A 14,897-nucleotide genomic window follows, 5' to 3' on the forward strand; every position below is an offset into this window, starting at 1 on the left:
TGTGCTACCTCCTATTTAGGAGACGCTAAGGGCTCCAGCCTTAAGCTGAACAGGGCTTCCACACTCATTCTCTGCCTATGACACATCCCCTCACAAAAAATGAACAAAAAAAAAACAGCTCATCCAGATGGCAAAACTAACACAGAACACTTTTTTTTTGCTGCGTTAGGTGCACATTTAGCACCTCACGCTGCTGAGACTCTCTCCTTTAAAGCAGCCCTACAAAAAAAAAAAATAAAAGGTGTTATATAAATAGCTGTTATACAAAGCCATTAAGATTACTCTTTCATTTTTTTCTTTCATTTATTTTTTTTTAGGAAGATAAGTGTTCGGATTGAGTCCTTGACAACTAATGCTGTTTCTGCTCCTCCCAAGTTTCAAACTTGTACTCATTCAACCCCATTTTATGTCAGGAAGAATTTACATTTAGACACTTTTGTCTTTATTTAATGATTTTTTTTGTGTGTTTCGCTCACACCTTTCCAGTGGTAGTTCAAGGCGAGTTATATTCAGGTACAGTTTTTTTCTTAGCTACTCCCGCCATAAAAGTCCTAAATAAAATAGGGTTCTGCTACATGTGGAGAGACAGGCCATGTGCACAAACTAATTTGCATAAGCCATTAGGGGCGAGAACTGGGGGCAGAAAAGTGGAGCCATGTGCTCAATGGTAGGGCCCATACCACTTAACACTACTACTTACTACTTAACATTTCTAAAGCGCTACTAGGGTTACGCAGCGCTGTACAATTTAACAAAGAAGGACAGTCCCTACTCGTAGGAGCTTACAATCTAAAGGACAAAATGTGCAGTCACTCAAGTTGGGGCAGCAGTCTAGATTTCCTAAATAGAGGTGACATGGTTAGGTGCCGTAGGCAACATTGAAGAGGTGGGCTTTGAGCAAGGATTTGAAGATGGGCAAGGAGGGGGCTTGACGTATGGGCTCAGGAAGTTTATTCCAAGCATAGGGTGAGGCGAGGCAGAAAGGGCGGAGCCTGGAGTTGGCGGTGGCGGAAAAGGGTACTGAGAGGAGGGACTTGTCCTGTGAGCGGAGGTTACGGGTAGGAACGTAAGGGGAGATGAGGGTAGAGAGGTAATGAGGGGCTGCAGATCGAGTGCATTTGTAGGTTAGTAGGAGAAGCTTGAATTGTATGCGGTACCTGATCAGAAGCCAGTGAAGTGATGAGAGGGGTGATATGAGCATATCGGTCTAGGCGGAATATAAGACGCGCAGCAGAGTTCTGGATGGATTTAAGGGGGGATAAATGGTTAAGTGGGAGGCCAGTGAGGAGTAGATTGCAGTAGTCAAGTTGGGAGGTGATGAGAGTGGATGAGAGTTCGGGTGGTGTGCTCAGAGAGGAAAGGGCAAATTTTGCTGATGTTATAGAGAGAGAAGCGACAAGTCTTGGCTGGCTGCTGGATATGCGCAGAAAAGGAGAGGGAGGAGTCGAAGATGACTCCAAGGTTGCGGGCAGATGAGATGGGGAGAATGAGGGTGTTATCGACTGAAATAGAGAGTGGAGGGAGAGGAGAAGTGGGTTTGGGTGGAAAGACAATAAGCTCTGTCTTGGCCATGTTCAGTAAATATAGTTGGGATAGCTGAAGAACCAAGAGTCACATTGATAACTAGGGCAAGCTAGGGCAAATAGCACCCTGGGTGGATTGATGGTGCCTCCCCACACACACACACACACACCCACCACCACTAACAACTGATCCTTCTCTCCTCCCCCTTCTTTGGCATGAATCAGCAGGGAGCATAATAGTACAAGCAAGCTTTCTCTGTAAGTGAGTGATAGGGGCAGGGTCTCTTCTACTCAGGGGCGTATCTGCGTGGGGCCACAGGGGCCTGGGCCCCCGCAGATTTCGCCCTGGCCCCCCTCCCCGCCGTCAACCCTCCCCCGCTGCTTACTTTTGCTGGCGCCGAGGTCCGACCCGCAATCTCCGTTTTTCGTCTACCTCCGTGGCCATGCTTCCAGGAAGTAACGCTGCAGTGCTGATTCGTTGAATCCAGTTCGGCGTCTGACGTCAGACGTCGAACTGGATTCAACGAATCAGCACTGCAGCGTTACTTCCTGGAAGCATGGCCAGGGAGGAAGACGAAAAACGGAGATTGCGGGTCGGACCTCGGCGCCAGCAAAAGTAAGCAGCGGGGGAGGGTTGACGGCGGGGAGGGGGTGGAGAGAGGCGGCGGCGGGGGGGGGGGGAGGGAGGCAAAAATGTGCCCCCCCTCTCTGGCTGTGGCCCCCCCTACCGCCGGATTCCAGATACGCCCCTGCTTCTACTAACATCCTCTCCTCTGCTTCTTAAGTTGCCCCACCATCCACAGCATCTTCTTAACTGCCTTCCCATCCTCAACTTCATCTCCTCTGCCTGGTAACTGCTCTTCCCCTACATATAATAAACAGTACTGTACATATGTTTATCAGATGTCAAGCTTCTTTGGCTCACAACGGTTAAGTGCATGCTCCGGTTAACTGCATGAATTTCTTTGGTCCCAGACCCTTGCACTTAAGCGGATTGCACTGTGTGTGTGTATATATATAAATGTATATACTAGTAAAACATGCCCGTTTCTGGAGGAAATGAAACGGGCGCTAGTAAGGTTTTCCTCCCGAACCCCCCCTCCCTACCCACCCCTTTGGCGTTGTGAAGCCACTGACCGCCATTGCTCCGCTCCTCGTCAACGCACGCCACCTTCATCCACTGACGCCATTGCTCCGCCCTCGATCTTTGACGCCATTGCTCCGCCCTTGACGTCATCACGTTTGACACGAGGGCGGGGCCCAGACAGTGATTTCGGTGGCTTCACCACCATGAACCCTTCGAACCCGAAGGAAGTGCCCGCAGGAAGTGACACTGACGTCAGTGTCCTCAGAACGTTGAGGGTGAGTTTTATTATATAGGATTAGGGCTGTTCATCGATTCCCACACGATTAATCACAATTACAATTTTTAAACACACAGTTAATCGCATAAAGTGTCCCCCTCACAATTTCACCTGTATGGTGCAAAATATGGACTGAAGTTGTCAATTGTCAAACCTGACATATTGTACTTCAGCAGGGGTGTGCTGGTAAATTTTTAACAATAGGCTCTTTCTCCGGACGTAGCCAGCTCTGCAGTTGGAAGGGCCAAGGGTGGCCCGGGGGGGGGGGGAGGGGGAGTAACACTTGCCTCTCTCTCCTCCCTCCCTTCGTGGCATACCTTTGCTGGCAGGACTGCCACCACTCCCAACGTCTTGCTCTGAGCAGCATGGTGAAACTTCTCACACATGCTGGAGAAGTCCCAGCCTGCTGCTCAGAGCTGGAAACAAGGAGCGGGGAACAGCAGCAGTCTATTTACTTGGCTAGAAGGGCTCAGCATCCCCACCAGCAAAGTAGAAGAGAATTCAGCAGGGGGCCCAAGCCCACATTTTGGGAGCCAGTTGTTAAAGTAGCCATGGAGGGCCCTACTTTAACAACCGGCTCCCAAAATTCTTAAAAACTTAACAACCGGCTCTTGCGAGCCTGTGAGAGCCTGCTCCAGCACACCACTGTACTTCAGTTACCAAACTGAAAATAAAATCATTTTTCTTACCTTTGTTGTCCGGTGATTTTATTTTTCTAATCATCTTATTCCTTGTCTCTGGTTCTGTTCCTCTGTGCTCTGAACTCTATTTTCAAGGCCTACTCTCGCCTCACTATTTCTTTTCTCTTCTTCTCTCTTCTTCACTTCCTCCCCTATAACATCTTTCATGTTCAACTTTCTGCCATTTTTCTTCTTCCTTATAGGAGAGAGCAGCATGATGCAATTAATCAAGTTAAAATTATTAGTTCGAGTTAGAAATCTTAATCATGGTTAATCGCGTTAAATGTACAGCCCTAATATATATATATATATATATATATATATATATATATATATATATATGTAAATCATAAATACAGTACAGACAGCAGAAGAGCAGATCCTCATCAGAGTCCCATGCATGTGTTGTTTAATAAGTTTAAATCATGAATAGAGCAAGGAGAGCCACTTATTAAGAGGGTCTTTTACTAAAGATTAGCTGGAGTAATTTGCAGTGGGGCCCGTTTTATTCCTCCTAAATGCCACTCTCTCCTCTGCCCTAGACACCCTTGCACCGTCCATCTCCCGTCCCACAAGGCGTACCAATCCCCAGCCATGGCTGACCCCTTGCACCCGATACCTTCGCTCCTGCGCCCGTTTGGCTGAACGCCTCTGGAGGAAATATCGCACCCATACTGATTTCACTTCAAATTCATGCTATCCTCCTTCCAATCCTCCCTGTTCCTCGCCAAACAGGAATATTACACCCAATTGACTAATTCCCTCAGCTCTAATCCTCGTCGTCTCTTCACCACCCTCAACTCCCTCCTCAAAGTGCCCTCTGCTCCCACCCCCCCCCCTCACTCTCTCCTCAATCTCTGTCCAACTACTTCCGTGACAAGGTCCAGAAGATCAACCTCAAATTCATCACCAAACCTTCTCCTCCTCTTCTTCCTATAACCCACTCTCTCAACCAACCAACCCAGGCCTCCTTCTCCTCTTTTCCTGATATCACCGAAGAGGAAACCGCCCATCTCCTCTCCTCCTCGAAATCCACTACCTGTTCCTCAGACCCCATCCCCACCAACCTACTTAGCACCATCGCGCCTACTATCACCCCCACCATCTGTCATATCCTCAACCTCTCTCCACTGCAACCGTCCCGGACACTTTCAAGCATGCTGTGGTCACACCACTCCTCAAAAAACCATCTCTTGACCCTACCTGTCCCTCCAACTACCGCCCCATTTCCCTCCTACCCTTCCTCTCCAAGATACTTGAACGCGCCGTTCACAGCCGCTGCATTGATTTTCTCTCCTCTCATGCCATCCTTGACCCGCTTCAATCCGGCTTTCGCCCCCTACACTCAACAGAAACGGCACTATCTAAAGTCTGTAATGACCTGTTCCTCGCCAAATCCAAAGGTCACTACTCCATCCTCATCCTCCTCGACCTATCCGCCGCTTTTGACACTGTCAATCACAACCTACTTCTTGACACACTGTCCTCCTTTGGGTTCCAGGGCTCTATCCTCTCCTGGTTCTCCTCTTATCTCTCCCATCGTACCTTCAGAGTACACTCTCTTGGTTCGTCCTTCTCCCCTATCCCGCTCTCTGTTGGAGTTCCTCAGGGATCTGTCCTTGGGCCCCTCCTTTTTTCAATCTACACCTCTTCCTTAGGCTCCCTGATCGCATCTCATGGTTTCCACTATCATCTTTATGCTGACGACACCCAGCTGTATCTCTCCACACCAGACATCACCACGGAAACCCAGGCCAAAGTATCAGCCTGCTTATCTGACATTGCTGCCTGGATGTCCAACCGCCACATGAAACTGAACATGGCCAAGACTGAACTTATTGTTTTCCCACCCAAACACACTTCTCCTCTCCCTTCACTCTCTATCTCAGTTGATAACACCCTCATCATCCCCGTCTCATCTGCCCGCAACCTCGGTGTCATCTTCGACTCCTCCCTCTCCTCTGCGCATATCCAGCAGATAGCCAAGACCTGTCGCTTCTTCCTCTACAACATTAGCAAAATTCGCCCCTTCCTCTCTGAGCACACCACCCGAACTCTCATCCACTCTCTCATTACCTCTCGCCTTGACTACTGCAACCTACTCTTCACCGGCCTCCCACTTAGCCACCTATCCCCCCTTCAGTCCATCCAGAACTCTGCCGCACGTCTTATCTTCCGCCTTGACCGATATACTCATATCACCCCTCTCCTCAAGTCACTTCACTGGCTTCCAATCAGATACCGCATAGAGTTCAAGCTTCTCCTACTAACCTACAAATGCACTCGATCTGCAGCCCCTCCTTACCTCTCTACCCTCATCTCCCCTTATGTCCCTGCCCGTAACCTCCGCTCTCAAGACAAATCCCTCCTTTCAGTATCCTTCTCCACCGCCGCCAACTCTAGGCTCCGCCCTTTCTGCCTCGCCTCACCCCATGCTTGGAACAGACTCCCTGAGCCCATACGCCAGGCCCCCTCCCTGCCCGTCTTCAAATCCTTGCTCAAAGCCCACCTCTTCAGTGTCGCTTTCGGCACCTAATCACAACACTTCTACTCAGGAAATCTAGACTACCCCAACTTGACATTTCGTCCTTTAGATTGTAAGCTCTTCTGAGCAGGGACCGTCCTTAGTTACTAATTTGTACAGCGCTGCGTAACCCTATTAGCGCTCTAGAAATGTTAAGTAGTAGTAGTAGGATTCACCTGAAAAGAATCACATCTCTTATTTCAAAATGGGAAAACATGTAACAGAAACGATCACATTAAAAAGAAAGAAAGACAACAGATTTAGACATTAGATGACAAGAAGAAGCAATATAGCCGTGGAAGAAGGTTGATATTGTGAGGAATCATTCTAGCTACTAATCAGAAGTAAAGGTTTTGGTTTGGAGCCAGGGGACTGGAAGCCTTTATTCCTGGTTGAAACAACAGGCCGTCCTCTTTCAGTGCATGTGGAGCCTTCTCCTCCAGCGAGCCATCTTCAATCTCCTTTCTTTGTCAAGAGTCCAGACTGCTCCAGAAAGATAAAGCACACTCCTCCTTGAAGTACAGTTCACAATAGCTGCTGTGCAGGGCAAGTACATTTCTGGAAAGGGTCTTCTGGAAACTGCAGTCTGTGGAGTGTGAAGGGATTAATCTGTTGTTATATGGGGATTTGCCAGATTTGCCTTACATTTACATATTCAGTTAAGAGGTGAGAATCAGCTGTATATCTCCTGCCATTTCACCCTTGTTTCCTGAGCTGAGAAAGGCTCTAACAATAACACATGTAAGATGTGAAAAGTGACGCACTGGTGATAAATGTAGATTTCAAATGGTATAGGCAGCTATTCTGTGCAAAAAGGTACCAAAGTCACCCGTCTTTGCAGAGTAAGATTATTTTACACAAATCAAGAGGGTACATTTAAGGGCCAGGGAGGCTAGTGGAAGGCAAAACATATTTCAGTTACTACTTGAAACTGGAAAAAAAATAAACACGAAACAGGTGCAAATATTAATTTTTTGCCCTTAGCATCCATGAAAGAACTAGACCATACTCCAGGAGCGTCAGATCTAACAGGCTGTAATGTAGCAGCATGTGATTCATATCCATGTTAGTGTTATTGCTAGACTTCCCAACAGCAGCATTAATGCACATGCAAATTAGAAGAAAAATGTATGGAAGTGACTTTTGTGAGATAAGTGATTTTATGATTAATGTAAACAATTTTTTGTATATGAAAAATCAATGTATTTTTATGTTTCAACATTTTTTATTGATGACATTGCAAAATAAACACATCCAACACTATAAAGATACCGAATTTCAAATATCAAAATGTACACAATAAAGACATAATATTAATGCAGTCATCAAACTTTTAACACTTTTATCCACCCACCCCTATCCTCTCTTTTTTACATAAATAATTTTTATTGAACACATTAACCGGTATACATTAGTACAACCTAAACATCTATTGTTCAATGGTCCTACCATTTTTAAGTACACTCTGTTTTGTTACATGAAGCAATAGCACCGATTTCAATTATTTCCATGTATTCCTAGTTAGATAGTATACTTCCATTTACATAGCAGTCTCTTATGTATTATAATTAGAACAAATTCCTTCAACATCCCTCCCCCTCACCTTGTTCCCCCCCTAGAAGCCCCCCTCCCTCCCCATCCCCTTATAATGACATGGAGTTCAGAATTAAGCTGCGAGCTCTTCCTGACAGTGACTGGAGATATGGTTCCCACACCTCCAAAAACTCTTTTTTACGTTTAGGTGTTTTCTTAGCTCCTCTGGCTTCCAACACCAACAAGCTATGGAATGCATTCCTCCATTCCCAATACGTTGGAGCATCCTCCTTTGTCCAATGCTGTAAAATACACTGTTTTCCCACAATCAGAGCTTTAACTATCAAAATATATGCTACCCGCCGCAACATTAGCCTACCTCTCTCCACTCCCAAACTTACATCCTGCGGTCTAAGTCGAATCTCTTTGTTAAGCAGCATCCCACAGTATCCCTGGATCCTGTTCCAAAAGGTCACCACTCGAGGGCATGTGTATAGCATATGAAGTAGCGATCCTCCCTGATCTGAACACTTGATACACGCTGGGGTGTCTAGACGCCCCGCATAATATGCCTGCTTTGGGGAAAAATATGCCCGAGTGATAGTTCTAAATTGTATTTCTCTGTGTCGTGCACTATATACCATATTGTGTATCTCCTTGAGTCTGCGTGCTACCGTTCCCTCCCGAACCGGCATTTGCAGTTCCTCAGCCCATTTCTTCTCTATGCCTTCATACATCTGATGCATGTGGAAATTCCCCAATGCTCTATGAATCCCCGAGACGGTGACCTGCTCTACCTCCGATGGTTGAAAAAATTCCTCCACCATCTGATATACTCCCCTCGAACAATTGCTCCCCATAGCCTGACGCATAAACGCCTGGGCCTGGCCATATGTGAACCAATCTACCTGCTCTTTACCTACTAAGTCCTCTAAATTCTCTCTAGTTCTTATGTCCCCTGTGTCCATCAACATGTCTGCAACATATACTATGCCATGTTTTGCCCATTCTTTAACTTTCCCCTGTATTAATCCCAAGCCAAATTCCTGATTCCCTATTAAGGGCATCATGTCTGTATTCACAGGATTGTTCCCTAGATGCCTCATCAAAAAGTGCCAAGCACGTCTCATTGGTTGCAGTAATATATGATTTTTCCACTGCTTTGGTGTGTTCGTCTGTGTAAGGTGTATCAAATAGTGTGGGTGCAGCGGATGAAATAACTCCCTTTCCAAGTCCCAAGGTGTATATTCCTCTGTACCTAGTATCCAGTCTGCCAGATGTCTTAGTAAACATGCCCAATTGTACCAACTCATATTGGGTAGTCCAAGTCCTCCCTTTTTCCCCCCTCCGTAGAGTCGCTCCAGTTTAATCTTGGGCTTTTTACCTCCCCAGCAATACCTGGTCAGCAAGGATCGGAGCTTACCCAAATCCTTCTGAGTGAGACATATTGGCAATTGTCGCATCACATATAGCCACTTAGGGAATACTATCATGCCATATAATGCTATCCGTCCACTCAACGAGAGCCATTGTCTAAGAGTTTGTCCTGTGTCTTGTATTAGAGTTGTGACGTTTTTATTATATAGATTTCTGACATCTGCTGTTAACCATACCCCTAAATATAATATTTCTTTATCTGCCCATTTTAGAGGGAAATCTCCTCTCCAATTATCTCTTAGTCGTTTGTTGATTGCTAGGCCTTCCGATTTATGGGTATTTAATTTAAAGCCAGAGAATGAACCATATTCAGTAATGCACTCCATTAACACTGACAAAGATCGCATTGGGTTAGACAGATATACTAGTAGATCGTCAGCAAATGCTGACACCTTAAATTCCCTCGTCCCTATCCTTATCCCCTCTATTTCGGGGTTCCTTAAAATCTCCCGTATTAATGGATCTAACGTTAATGCAAACAGCAACGGGGATAAAGGGCATCCCTGACGGGTGCCCCTGCATATCGGAATTGCTTGCGTGTAGTTGTTATTAACCCAAATCCGTGCCTCTGGTCCATTATATAAGGTACGAATAGCTTGTTCAAAAAACCCCTCCATCCCATAGGCCTGCAATGTCTGAAATAAGAAGTCCCACTTCACCCTATCAAACGCTTTTTCAGCGTCGAAACTTATAAGTAGGGAGTCCTGCTGCGTATACTGCATATATTGCATCGATGCCAATATTTTCCTAATATTTTTAACCGGCTGTCTCCCCTGAATAAATCCCACCTGTGGGTCAGCAATTATCTCTGTTAACACCCCTGCTAGGCGGTGGGCTAAGATACCCGCAAATATCTTTGCTTCATAATTTATTAAGGATATAGGACGATATGATTCAGGTTTATTCTGATCTTTATTTGGTTTTAAAAAGACTGATATATCTGCTACTTTTAGCGTTGCAGGAAGTTCTCCCTTTCCCACTGCCGCATTAAACAGTTCTGTCAGTGGCTGTGCTATATCTGTGACTAACAGCTTGTAAAATTCGGCCCGATACCCATCCGGTCCTGGTGCCTTATTCAGTGCACTTCTCTTAATTTCTCTAATGACTTCCTCTATATCTATAGGCTTGTTTAATCGTCCCCGTTGACTCTCTGTAATCTTTGGCAACTCTACCCCATCTAGATACAACTGTGGATCTAAGTCCTCTTGATTATCTTCCTCATATAAGGTCCTATAGTAATCATGAAATATCTGTTGGATCTCTTCTTCCCTGTGGGTCAACCTCCCCGCAGCATCTTGCAGCGTCAGTATTTTTTGTATACCTGTCTTTTGTCTCGCTAGCCTAGCCAGCATTCTGCCCTGTTTGTCCCCATATTTATAAAGTTTATATTTAAAATATTCTGTCGATTTCACCGCCCTTTGCTGTAGTAATTCATTTAGGGCAGCTTGTGTAGCCAGAAGGCGCTCTCTACACTGTTTCGACGCTGCGGGCCCATATGCTCTCCTCAGTTGTGTGAGCTGTTTCCCCAATTGTATTATTTCTTTATCCCTGCTTTTCCTCTTCCAAGCGTGATATGCAATTATCTCCCCTCTCATGACCGCTTTCGCTGCCTCCCAGTACAGTTCTATATTACGCCTATGGTCCGCATTATATGCTTTATAATCCATCCATTTTTCCCTTATAAATTGCAAGAAATCTTTATCAAAGTAGAGTTCCTGGGGGAATCTCCATCGTCTCTGACCCAATCCCGTCCCCCGTTCTTGCATTATTATGAATATTGGTGCATGATCTGATATAATAGTTGGGTCTATGTCTGTATCTCGAATCCTCCCCATACATCCCTCCTCTGCTAGTATGTAATCAATGCGGCTCTGTGTATGATGGGCTCGTGAGTAGTGTGTATAGTCCCGTGCTCCGGGGTTCAAGACCCTCCAAACATCCACCAATCCTAGTGTCTCACAGAGCATTGGTATGCCTTTTGTATTGTCCCTTCCTCGACCTTGTGTATTATGTGATCTATCTAGTGTGGGATCTGCCACTATGTTAAAGTCTCCTCCCATAATCAGTTCCCCATATCTTAGTGAGTTTATCTGCTGAGTAAGCTGGCGGTAGAATCCCTTACTATAGTTATTGGGTGCATAAACATTCCCCAGGAGGTAAGGATTTCCATTGATCTTAAGCTGTGCTAAAATAAAACGCCCCTCTGGGTCTGTATAAATCCGCTGTTTCTCCACTTTGAGATCCTTATGGAACAGGATTGCCACTCCCGCCTTTTTCCCCACTGCTGGAGCTTCTATAATATTGCCCACCCACCAAGTATTTAGCTTCTGATGTTCCTGGGAGGATAAGTGTGTCTCTTGCAACAGGGCTATCGCGGCTCTTTTCTGTTTTAAGCTATGTAATATTTTCTTTCTCTTTATAGGGGATGAAATTCCACCCACATTCCATGAATAAATTTTTAGATTCATTACTCAATTCCTTCTGTTACGATACTCTGTAGTAGTATATATATCCAATTCAACCGGATGTGCTGTCCCAGCTCCAGCACACCCGCATCATCATCCAACCCCTCTCGCTCCTTGTGCCATGTCTCTGTCATTCTGCCATTCAATCTCCCCTGCCATTCTTCGTCATTCTGTCTCCATATAATCTGTAAATTCCCCACACTCTCCCCAATCCCCCCCCTCCCCTCCCTACCCCTCATCCCCATCCCACCTTCCCTTAATCACTCCGAGCTCCCCCCTTTCCTTTCTCGGACCAGTCACTCCCACTGCCCCAACCTTTCCTCCTTTAACACACAATCATCTTTATGCTGTGCCATAATCTATGTCAATAATAACCTAAATCCTCAACCCCCCTATATTGCATTCTCTGTTAACTATTTTAACTTATATCACATGTCCCCCAACGCGGCCTAAATTCCATCTGTTGCTACCTCCTCTCATTCCCTCCCAATATTCCCATGTCAACCCGTGATCCTGAACATAACTTTGTCCATCCACAGCATATTTTTCAGTCAATTTACCATAATCTCAGGCACTGTTGTGTAGCTCTTCAGGTTCCCTCCCGGTTCAGAGAGCTTACATAATTTTGGGCCTCTGCAGCATTATCGAAGTGCTTTGTTTCTCCTTCTGCTGTAATCCTCAATTTTGCGGGATACAGGAGCGCAAAACGGATGTTTTTTCTGAAAAGCTCCGTGCAGATCGGCGAAAAGGCCTTTCTGAGCTGCTGGACATGCTGGGAGTAATCCTGAAAACATAGTATATTTTGGCCCTGGTATGTCAGTTGATGTTTTTTCCTCACCTCTGCAAGTATTAATTGTTTGTGCCGAAAGTTCAGACTTTTAAAGATCACCACCCGAGGTCGATTCCTAGTCTGCTTCTGTGGCCCAATTCTATGTGCCCTTTCAACACAAAACTGTTGCAGCTGATCCCCCAGTTGAAGTTCTCTTGGTAGCCATTCTTCCAGGAACTTTGGTAGATCTTTATCCAGCAGCGTCTCCGGTAATCCCACTAGTCTTAAATTGTTCCGTCTGCTCCGGTTCTCTAAGTCATCAACCTTCACTTCCAGTTCAGCTACTTGTTTCTGCAGTTTCTCATTGCTCTCTTTCAGCGCTCCCACGTTATCCTCTGCATCCGCAATGCGCTGGAGCCCCGCATCAAGTTCAAGGCATACACTGTCGATCCTTTCGTGAGCCTCCTCCGCACGGTCATACAGCTGCTGTAGCTTTTTGTCTAGCGCTGCCTCAACTGCTGCCGTTACTTCAGCTGTGATCTCTCCGACCCATGCTGAGCTCACCGTTGTTTCTCCCGAGGACCTGGCCTCCGCCATTTTGTTTTCCGGCTGGCGCGTCTTCTCCCTCTCTTTTCGCACCGTTTTCGCCGCCATTCTCACATTCGCCGATCGTTGGGCAAGATATTTCATAGCGCTTATCCTCCCCTATATGGGCTGATGTTCGGGGTCAGAATTCAGGCGCCGTTCCGCTGATATTCGCTGATGTTTGAAAGGTATGTACGGAGCTTTGCTTTTCAGCTTCCACCCCGTATCATGGCAGCACGTGACCTCAAAATCAATGTATTTTTATAATGATTTATGATATGAGTAAGTTGTTAATAAAAACAATTTTGTAATAAGATAATTGAATTACAATAGAGTCATCAGAACAGGTTTAAATGCTGTTAGATAGTAGTTGATGATGACTGAAGAGATTTTAACCCTTTAAATTTAAGTAGGTATGCATATTTATTAAGGATATCCTGAAAATTTGACCCATTGGTGGCCCTCAAAGATCAGGAATGACTTCCACTAATCTATGGGGGGAATCATAGTCATAACAAAACTATGTAAGCCACATTGAGCCTGCAAATAGGTGGGAAAATGTGGGATACAAATGCAATAAATAATAATAATAGAAAGGATAGACCTGCCTGGTGATACTTTTCATTCCATTCATTGTCTTCCAATGCCCTGGACCATTGCTGGATATCTAGTAGGTGTTATGACCGGTGTGGTGAGCCTTTGGTCCACAGTAAGAAGGCTGTGGTAGATGAGGGGAGTGACTTCCAAGGAAAAATACGAACCAGGCAGGGCTTCAGGAGTTTAGCAAGAACAAGGCAGTGCCTCAGTGTCTCAGGAACCAGGCAGGAACAGCGGTGCAAGGCTGGAACAAGCTGGAAAGAGCATCTCAGGAACTGAAGGAATGAAGACATAGGAAGCACTTATTGGGGCAGTTAAATGTCCTGCTGCGGTGATGTCCTCCCCAGCGTCCTACATGCCTCTACTGGATTGGAGAACTGTCACTGGAATGTGCACCTGTCAGATGCACGGCTCTTCGTTGGTGGACCTGCTCTGGAGTCACGGTAAGGTCGTGTCAGCAGGTAATGTAGGCATCTGCCTAGGGGGCCTTCTCTAGGCTGCCCCCACCACCATAGATTTACAGTTATATATGTAGGTTTCACATCCAGAGGTGCATGGTTCAAATCCTACTGCTACTGCTTGTGATCTTGGGTAAGTCACTTAACCCTCCATTGCCTCAGGTACAGACTTAGATTGTGAGACCTCCTGGGACAGAGAAATACCCAGTGTACCTGAATGTAACTCACCTTGAGCTACTACTAAAAAAGGTGTGAGCACAATCAAAATAAATATCCAGATATGTATGGAAGGACAACACTTAACCTGACAAGTGCTGATATGCAGCCCTTAACTGGTTAAGTTAAACCATCCAAAGATATGGCTGCTATTTGTGCATTCTTATTTGGAGGGTTAAATTAACCAGTTAAGGGCCGACTCCATCCATCCCCAGACCACCCACAAAATAGCCAGTTTTGGTTTTAGCTATTAGAGGGGATGTTCAGTGGTACTTATCTGCTTAAGTACTGCTGAATATACCCTGGGGACTTGCTTGACACATTTAACAAGTTAATCAGCTCTCTCACCCAGTTAACTGGTTTCGAATATTGATTCCAGGATCTGTAAGGAAGAGGAAAGGATAGTGAAAATTAATCTGCAGCAGGTTATCATCCATGGGGCAAACAGTTTGTGTGTTCTTGTCACCATCAAGCCCATGCTCCTTGCTTTGTGCTATGTTGCAAAAAAGTGACTAAGCCTTTCAGCAGAAACATGACCTTGGTCGCCTCCAAAGTTCCACTCACTCTCACATCCACAATTTCCTGCTCCTCCCCATACCCTGTTCTTCACTGTTGCATTTGTCTGCTCTGTCTCCTCAGTCCCATCCTCCTCCTAGTGTCCCATCCTTCTTTTGCTCTGTTTCCCCCTGTCCACAAGTCCCATCCATATTCTGCTCCGGCTTCTCCTTCTCCACCCCCCCCCCCCC

The sequence above is a fragment of the Microcaecilia unicolor genome, chromosome 3 (assembly GCF_901765095.1).
Source record: "Microcaecilia unicolor chromosome 3, aMicUni1.1, whole genome shotgun sequence".
In the NCBI taxonomy this organism is placed as follows: domain Eukaryota; kingdom Metazoa; phylum Chordata; class Amphibia; order Gymnophiona; family Siphonopidae; genus Microcaecilia; species Microcaecilia unicolor.